This window comes from Pollachius pollachius (genome assembly GCF_949987615.1).
Source record: "Pollachius pollachius genome assembly, chromosome: 1".
In the NCBI taxonomy this organism is placed as follows: domain Eukaryota; kingdom Metazoa; phylum Chordata; class Actinopteri; order Gadiformes; family Gadidae; genus Pollachius; species Pollachius pollachius.
The window spans coordinates 33654681-33665111 of record NC_136934.1 but is presented as its reverse complement, the minus strand read 5'-3'; positions in this window follow the sequence as shown (position 1 = coordinate 33665111).

Below are 10431 nucleotides of genomic sequence, written 5' to 3'. Positions count from 1 at the left end.
ACACACACACACACACACACACACACACACACACACACAAACCCGACACAAACAATCTCACATCCATGTTGGTGTGAGTCTACTTGAAGATTCACTCAATGAGCTTTTTTTCCAACAACTCTATTTGACAGCAGTTTGCCTGAGCCATTTCATACGCTCTGAGAAAGCTTTGCCCCCCCGCCCCGCTCAGCCCCATATCCCCTCTTAGCACCCCCCGCCCGGCCCCCCACACCTCCTCCTAGAAATGTTCATTGCCCAGAAAATAATTTCTCTGGTCATTTCAGCGCCTTTGTGAGCGGCAATCAATTCCTCTTCTCTTCATGATGGTCCTGTGTGTGGGCACAGAAGTTTGACCTTCTCTGAAAGATCTATCAATTTATCCGTCCATCCCGCAACCTATCCATTAATGTTTTCATCTCTCTCCTGCCGCCGCCGCCGCCGCCGCTGCTGCTGTTGTTTTTTTCCCCTTCACCTCCTTCCTCACTGGCGGCGGTTTGGACAGAAAATGCCGGTCTAAACTCATGTGTTCATCAAGACACAGCGAGTGTCTGTTGGTGCAATTATACGCCGTTCTAGTGCTGCTTGAGATTCAGTTAGAGGGAGAAAATGACCGTCATTTTGATTGAGAAGAATATGCACTTGAGACGGAGGGAAAGCCATTTTGGAGCGTTGTGATTGTGGGACCTGGCGAGGGTAAAGGGGTCGAGGTAAGGCTAAGCGACATATCACATTACCAGCTAGGGGTCACCCAATTTCTCCCAATCTGCCGCTTACATTTCTGCAGAAGCCCGGCTGTTAATGCTACACCATTTAGCTGTCCATCTGTCCGTGGGCCAGGTCATGGTCTTTCCTTCCATTGGTCCATCCCAGGCACAGTTAGAGTCTCCGCTTTCTCTGCTTGTCCGTCCAGCCGACCAGCGCGCTCCTTCCTCGTCCTTTCATCTGTCCAACCGTTTATAGAGATCAGAGAAAGCAGACAAAGAACTAACACAATGACTTCAGAAATGGCAGAATCCAACTACAATCCCCTGCCAAAAACGGATCATCTTTGGAATGGCTCAGTTAGAAAGCACAGGTATTTACTAGGATATGTAATACGTTTTTTGAGACCCAAAGGTTTGAATGGATATTTATGAAAAAATAAATAATAATAATAAAAAAAAATATATATATATATATATATATATATATATATATATATATATATATATATATATATTAGGGTCTACTCAGTTAGGCCAACCTGTATAACGTGACAGGAGGAATCTTGCTTTCAGTATTCTGTGAAAAGGGTCAAGGCCAAAGGAAGTAAAGTCGGGCTAGGAAATAGCGGCGGCTCTTATTGTAATATCAGACCACTAGGTAAACAAACACCCAGTCAGATAAGGCTTGCTTGAAACATCAGTGTAATCACCCCTAAAGACTGAATGCAGGATATTTACAACATCTACAGGATATAGAAAAAAAATTAAAAATGTATTGTGTCTGATTTTGGATTTTGTTTATGCAGGAACACTGTAATTTATTGTCAATCACAAGTATCTTACAATATGTTTGTGATTTCCCTGCTAAATTGGTTTGTGATAAATAAAAAAATTATAAATGTGATCAATTATTATTAATCTCAAATGTCATTATGAGCAAAACTATTAGCTCGCGATAGTCTTCAATGAAAATATGTATTATTTGTTACACACATGTATTTTAAAACACAAATTCAGTCAGGCTTTACTCTAAATCTTTAATAAAGTACTGTGGCGTAGTGCTGGCTCTGCCCAGTGACTCTATAGATTCGGACACAAGCTTCCCTCCTCACTTCATCCACCGGATCTCTCCTTTTTCTCTCCTTTCTCTCAACCTTTTCTCTGACTCTCTTTTCTTAACCCAACACCTCTGGCACTGAGAGTGATCTTCCTTCCTATTTCAACGCGCCCCCCTGTTTCCTCCCTCCCTCGCTCACACCTCTCTCTCTTTCGCTCTCTCTTTCTGTCCCTTCCAATCTCCCTCCTCTCCCTCCAATCCCCCTCTCTCCGTGGCTCACAGGACAATATTATATATTCCGGTCTCATGCTTTGCATGATTTGGGCAATAGATGAAGCCATATCCCTCTCCCCATCCTGGGGCTCTCCCTCCCTCCGCTCCCTCGCCTTGTTGTTTAATGTTTCAATTTGGAGGAAGCAAACATTCAATCAGACAGATTAACTGTTTAATGCATGTCATCAGTCAAACTGTCTACGAGAGAGGGCCCCTCGGCCTGCTGCTGCTTCCTCCCCAGCCCCCCTCGCTGCCTCCGTGTCCTTCTCCCGCGCCTGCTCTGCACGCGCTCACTGTCGCCTCTCATATAACGCCGCCCGTCCCGCCCGCAGCCTGACACCAGCACGTCAGGGCGCACGTTCAGACGCCGCGTGGAGCTGAGGACGCGTACGCGCTCATTCATTTGCTCTGGCAGCACATATAGGCATGTGTATAGGAACGCAAATAACGTACACGACCAAAGACGAAAGGGCATATGTATATATACATGCAGATATGGGGGTGTCTGTTTACATATGCCTCTACGCATTTAGTTATAATCATATATCTATGAGGATGATGTGTGCGTGTGTGTGTTTGTGTGTGTGTGTGTGTGGGTGTCTGTATGTGTGTACATGTAGTGGTGTCCGTTTGTGTGTGTATTTGTTTATTCTTATGTGCATGGGGGGGAGGCAGGATGTGTGCGTGCCCCAGTGTGTGTGTGCACGTGTGCATGCGTGCGTGTGCGCGAGTGTGCATGGTTCACGACTTTGTAAGGTACATGGATTACTTGGGACATTTCATGGAATTTCAATGGCACATATAGTGATGCACTAAAGGACACTTCCACTGATTCACTTACGACCATTGTGAAACTGCTTTACACAATTAAGTCATGCTCTCTAAACTGACAACACACACATCCACACACACACACACACATCCCACAGGCCAGTGGATAGGGAAATCAAAGTGACACGGAGGTAGAGCAGGAATGGTGGGAGATTAGAGGAAATGAAAAGAGTAAAGAGGAATGAGAGGGAGAGAGATGGAGAGAGTGAGAGAGTGAGAGAGAGAGAGAGAGACAGAGAGAGAGACAGAGAGAGAGACAGAGGGAGGTAGAAGCATAGAGAGGAGGAGGGGGAGGGTAAACAGGGAGAGAGGGAAGAGGAAAAGAGGTCAGAAGGGACAGGGGAGAAAAGATAAGGAGAGAGGGAGAAATGGAAAAAGGGAGGTAGGGACATTGAGAGAGAGAATGAGTGCTAGATAAAAGGGAAAGAGGGAAGGAAGGAGGAAGGGAGAGAGAAGGAGGTATGGGCATTGAGAGAGAGAGAGAGAGAGAGAGAGAGAGAGAGAGAGAGAGAAGATAATTCAAAAGGGAAAGAAGGAAGGCGGGAGGAAGGGATAGAGAGGGAGGTAGGGACATTGAGAGAGAGAGAGAGAGAGAGAGAGAGAGAGAGAGAGAGAAAAGGCGCTGATGAAGCGCCTTGTAAGAATGGGAGATGTTCAGGGGATGGTGCAGACTGTAAACTGTCATGAATAAGGATTTAGTTGCTTTAGTGTGAACTATTGCACTCCTTGGCAGAGAGATGTTTTGCTAACAGAACAGCAGTGTATCTGGATGGTATTGATGAAGTAGCTTCCTTAAGAAGGAACCTATCTGTGGTAGGACTTTTGGCGTTTCTGTTTCAGAACTATCTAAGAATTCAGCATATGTTAATATTTACTCTCACGTTCTCAAAAACGTTAAGCCATTTTTACAATCATTGTTTTGTCTCGACTTTCCCTGTGATTTTATCCTGTCTGTTCCTGATGTGGCAGTTCACATTTAAATATGAATGTTATTGCAATGACTGAGAGCCGTGATTGGCTGTCTGAAGCGTTTTAGCGGCCAACCCTCCGAGGTATGTTTGTTTCGAGAGCTTGGAGGAGATCAAATGACTGAGGATCAGAAGTGATGCCCAGAGAGCATTACAGCTGCAGGGCACACCGGTCTGTGTGTCCCTCAGGTATAACAGTTTAAACATACTAAAAACAGACGTATTTACATGTCACATTTAAAGAATCACTTATGCAATATTCATATATAATCATATATATTAACACAGGATATATATCTTCATATTTTAACCTTAGGAAATCGTAACATGCAATTAAAAACACATATATTTCACTTTAAATAAACATTAAAATATTTGGTAGTAGTAAAATTGCACATTATCATGACTTTGTTTTGTTTTTAGAAATATTGTTATGAGGGTAATGGTGAACTGGTGTCTAATTACTAAGCCTAACGAGACTGATGTTCCAGTTGTAGAATGATGTAGAGAAGAATAGATATACATTTCAACGTGGCTAAGATAAATAATTACATACAGTATTAATATTGCAATATACACTGAGCCAAATTGAAGTTTGGGTATTTCACATCAAAGCAAAATTAAAAATCTTAGATTTGTATAAATGTCATTTTTATTGGAGATGTAAATACTCAATTCACATTTTCCCTAGATACACATATAACACATGCAGGAGGCAGTCATCTGAGTTAATATATAATTATTCTAAGCATTTAGGGACCTTTGATAATAAGGATAAAATAGAGTAAAGGCCATTTGTTCTCTTTCAGTGACTTCTCAACCTCACTATTTGTTTTATTTTGCTCTCAATGGTTAACCTGCTGCTTCTGGGTGGTGTCATGGTTCACTGTAGTGTATGTTGCTGTGTGATATCTGTGCTATCTGGCGCGTGTCTCTGCGCCTCCACTCTCTGACCACAGCGCAGAGGATGGGCAAACCTGGTAAGTATTGAGCTGGGAGCTCCGGTGACATGGAGCAAGAGCCAGTCAATGCCCAGACACACCAGGGCCAAGGGTCAATGACAGGAGGTAGGACGCCTGGAGGGAGAGCGAGGACTGGGGGGAGAGAGCATGATAGCGAGAGAGACATAGATACAGAGAAACAAAGAGAGAGGGAGATCAGGATTTATAGAAAAAGAAGAGTACATGGAGAGAGAGCAACTGACTGCATAAAAAAAATTAAATTGGTTAATATTGAATATTGAGATAAGTAAAGGTATATTGACTGCAGAGAAATTGCTTGAAATTGTTTTCATTATTGTACATTTGTAAATTTTGAAATGAAAATTTGTGTCCATCTCTTTAAAGTGGGCTAAGCAATGTCTTCAAAGGAGTTGCAGCTATTCAAATGAAGGTAGACATTTTTCAAAATAACTTAAAGTTCACTGTAAGCTACTCTGACGTGTGGCGTTAGCGAAGCTGAATGCACCACAAAAGACGACAACGGAGAAGACTTGCTGGACTCACAATAAGAGACTAGCAGCTACACACACACACCCACACCCGTACATGGACACACACGGTGACGCAGTGTGTTTGTGTATTGACACAGAGAGAAAGTGTCAGTACGTATTGAGCTGCAGCCGTAAGAGACCCCCCTCTCTCCCGCCCAGCCCCTCCTCCCTCCCTCTCTCTATCGGATATCAGTCCCTTCTCCTCTAATCATTTCCTTCCTTCTGGCCCTCTCTTCTTTCTAATGCAATTATACCTCATTCATCCTTTCATCCCCTCTCCCTCCCCCTCTACCTCTCTCTCCTCTCCAGTCTGCTGGCTCGCTCCATTCATCTTGTTTTCTGTACTTTTTTTATAAACAGACATTGTTCAAGACTTGGCTACTTAGGCCTTTTCCTTCCCCTCTCTTCCTCCATCTCTTCCTCTTAGCTTGGCCAGTGTTAACAAAGCCCTTGACCCCATGGTTGCCCCCCTCCCCCCGTCCGAAAGGTCCTCATTAATCACTCACATTCTCCAAACGTGATAAACTCTCCTGTGGACCGGCGCCGTACGGCCAACGCGGAGAGAGAGAGACATGCCCCAATCGGTGCCAGCTGATCAGGACAAGTTTATCAGTCCCCGGCCGGAGGACTTAAGAAGAAGAGAATGAGAGCACAAAGAATGTACAAACCGTGTTATAGAAAAACCCGACTAAGACAGAAAGACTCTTTAAACAGGTTCATCACTCACAGCTGTAACCACAGAAAGAGATGTTTAACTACTCACCCCTGGGCCAAATTCTCGGTCTGCATCGTGTAGAGAAACACGCTTACGACAGTGAAAATGTGTCTGCATGTATAAGTAACTAAACTCAATGGGGTTTGGGGACATTTCTTTACCGAGTGTGTTTATTCAGCTATGAGAAAATAATGATGGGCTGAGTGTTACAGCTGCTAGCTAAAGGTACGTGCCAGCAGGGGAGCTGAACCTATTGCACCCATAGGTGCCAATGTCCATAGAACATAATAGATTCATCGCACTGTCAACAACATGGCATCATCCACACAACACTGGGACTGACTGACACCACAATGGTAGACTACAATGGGCTTTTCACAGTGAAAGCTCTTATATACCAAAATAAAGAAAACCAAAATAAACATACTTACGTTCAAACAGAAAGGGAAAATAGGCTTCATTAATAAAGGTTGTGCACATGTGTAAGAAAAGAGTATCTGAGATGATGTATGATCTCCCTGTATAGGAGCTATTGTTTTGATTGTTCAGTGTTGGGTTCCATAAAGAATCTCTCAATAGTAGGTTATATTCCCAGCCTATGCTGTTTGGGCATATTTCCTTAAAATCGACATTTACTCAAATTAAAACCTGGCAAATTCAAAACTGACAAGCGTACAAGCGTGCATTTTATGTATAATGAAATAACGTATATTTAGATGGATATCTTATATGCGAGAGACACACAGCCAGACAGAAGGGTAGGTAGAGTATTGATTGTTCAAAACTCATTCTCCGGTTTATTTCTTTACCTGGTTGGCATTCAATAAAGGCGAGAAGTAAAGCAATTTCAACAAGTGCATTTCACAACAAGACATGGCGACAAACAATCACCTTTCCTCGCGGATCTGCAAGCGTGGCTTCCTGCCATGTACAGTGTTGTTGGGAGGAAGCAGATGGTTCCCGGAATGTCCTCGAGCGCAGTTCTATATAGCTGTAGCTGTTAGCTGGGGGGCGCGCGAGCTGGAGTGCACTGCCTCTCCAAACTGAACTTCATGTGCCTCTCCCCCTGTCTTCCTCCTAAAAGTGAAAGATAACTAAATAAGTTATAACTTGGTAAAATACAATTTTGAATATATATCGTTCTGCCGTGGAAAATCCTTTTTTATTCTCGGCGCTACACGGCTGCTGCACTGCTGAAGTCTGTTGCACTCCATGGTGCTGAAACTGCCGCGCAATTGGAAACCCCGTCAGAGGGGCTTCCTCTAAATTTCTAGAATTAATGTTTTTATGGTCTAGTAAAAATATAGACCTACACTTGAATTTCAAGTCTCTGGGACAAGGGCCAACGTATACGAAGTATAGCTATATGTTTGAACAGCCAGTAATGGAGTGAAAGCATCCTTTCCAATTAGGCCGCTGTAATCCGCGGCTCATCCCTGTCTTACGGCCCACTTGTCCAACACTCGATACTTTGATGTGGACTCAGTGGCCCTGACGTACCAGCCTTTCTGTTACAGAGCACACTGGGGCTAATCTCGCTGACCCGGCGTAACCTTGACCAACCTACTTCATTGGGCTTGGGGGTTTGGTTCATCGCCAAACCCGGACACACAACGCTTCCCCGGAGAAAGCTCTTGATCGTTTCATCAAACGCGTCCCCGCTGAGAATGGATGTGCGCGCTGCCGACCTCTCGCTCGTCCGCATCACAGAGGAACAGTGGAAGTCGATTTCAACACCGGCGTCGAGTCAATGATCCATAAACAGTAGCCGATAGACAAGTGGGTAATGAGGGGCTTCATTTAACCCTTATATCAACAGTAAGAAATATGGCTCTTGGTTTATCTATATGTTGTCTGTGTGTCTATGAAACACAAGCAGCGTGCATTATAAACACCGTGCAAATAAGAGGCCTAAACGTTCACATAAAATATGTTTACAAATTGTAATTCAGCAATTCATTTAAACAAAATAGTGCTGTGCATCGCTAACATAAAGACATTATATAGGAATATACTTCAAGGAAAGTACCAGCAATTCTACCCTGGCTTGCGCTTAAACTAACCTAGAGACGGGGAGAGAAAGAGAGCGAAAGGGGGAGATCCACACACAGCTGCACCTTTCAGCCACACACCAACACCTCGCCCCCCCTCCCCTCCCCTCAACCCCCACCCCCCCCCCCCCCACACACACACACACGCCCACCCCTCTCTCTCTCTCTCTCTCTCTCTCTCTCTCTCTCTCTCTCTCTCTCCCCCCCCCCCTCCCTCCTTTCTCCTTCGCTCTGTAAAAAAACGGCAAGGAGCCACGACTCGCAGGGCCGCACATAGCTGATCAATATTCGATTTAGTTGCTAATTTAGGGCCTTTCTATAGCTGTCATCCCGTGATGTATGAGTCCTAACCCGAGGTCGCCGCGCAAAGGGAGAAGAAAAAAAAGAAGAAAAAAAATCAAACACCAGTCAACTTTTCACTTAACAATAGAGCGACTTGAATATTATTTATGGGCGAAAGAGCCACTTTATGGGTGAATTGCTCCGATCGCTGGTGGGATGATGAAGCGCCTTGTAAGTACATGCCACACAGGCTTGTGACACAGGTGTAAACAGACACACAGGCACAGGAAAACATGTAAACATGCCGATTTGTGAAGCTGCCAAACAAAGCAGAAAAGGAAAATATGAATATAGGCCAATGAGATGAGTTTTTTCCCCTGACATCTAGAAAAAACAATAGCATTTGTAAAGGCAGCTGCCCAATAAGTTGACACATTTTTTTTAAATGCTATCTTAATCGCATCGTTTTATGATTAAAAAACACCAGCCACGCGCCCGCATTATTACACGCTGCCATGTCATCACGCGTGCACAAGCAGTTTGAAATGAGACAAAAGATATCCTTTGTCTTATATGGACTACCACTATGCATTATGAACCTAATTGTTTTTGAACACGATCAAACACGCACGCTCGAGTACACACGCACAAACACACGCACGCACACACACACACACACACACACACACACACACACACACACACACACACACACACACACACACACACACACACACACACACTCAGTCTTCTTTAGTTTGCCAGTTAATGTCTTCCCGATCGATCACTGTTCTACGGATGTTATCAATAATTTGAAAGCTTGATTAACTTCAACGTTTCCATAACTATTCTCCACGTTCATTCTCTCGAATTTTAATTAACGCTGGCTTAATTAGTTCGAGATCGTTTGAGAGTGAGACACTTTATTTTTCGGGGGAGGGGAGTAAATTAACATAAGAATCTCGGCTGATAAATTGATATATTATCAGGAAAGAAATGTTGTAGGAATTTCTTGGCGGAACGACTCATAAACAGACATCCATCAAAACAAGGCAGCTTGAGACAACGTATAATTCTTTACAAATATTATTTAAATATTTACTCCTAATTGCAAACACACAAATAATGAAGACACAAACTCTTTGTGCAAAGACGTAAACCAACTTTACACAAGTTATCATGATATAGGCCTTTATAAGAACAAAACAAAAATTAAAAAAAATATGCTACACCATGGATAACGATGCAGCTGGGTTCAGTTCAAGTAGTTCAAGTAGTCAATAAATCTTAGGATCACTATTTAACACAACAGACTAAATGCAGCACAGAATGCATGGTCATGGCCGTTTGTGTATTGTACATTTGCCTGGTAAAATGTAAGGCTTCTGCCTTGTAAGCCAATGGAAGCCTAAAATGCATTTTAATTAGAGTGAATAATTACAGAATCAATGGTCTGGTGCTATAAAGAGCTCACAGGGAGCCTGAGGATCAACTCACAGCCCCTAAGTGGGCTCACATTCAGGTACAGAAAGTAGACCTGGTTTCATAGGTGCTTCCACGTCCCCCCTCCCAATGTTATCAAAATGAGATTTGCAAACGTTTTAACCCGATCACAAGAAGTTTAGGTGTCTCTACGTGTTTTTCTTAATCAAACCAAATTAAATCTATTGCAATGAATGTGTTGAAAAACACTGAACACTGAAATGAGTATGAGACATGGTTTTCCACCTCAATAGTGTGCAGAGAGAACCAGTGGTTAAACACTCCTCAGAAGGCTGCAGTATAGGAGCTTGTGATGCCAAGTGATTTCCTATCTTCACCATGCAGGGCCATGCATGGCAAAGGCAAGTACGCTCCTCCGGTCTCCTTGCATACAAACTAGGATGTGGAGAGATTGTGATGCAGAGAGAGAGAGAGAGAGAGAGAGAGAGAGAGAGAGAGAGAGAGAGAGAGAGAGAGAGAGAGAGAGAGAGAGAGGGAGTGATGCATTGAGAGAGGGAGAGAGAGAGAGAGACTGTGATGCAGAGAGAGAGAGAGAGAGGGGTGGGGGGGTTGGGA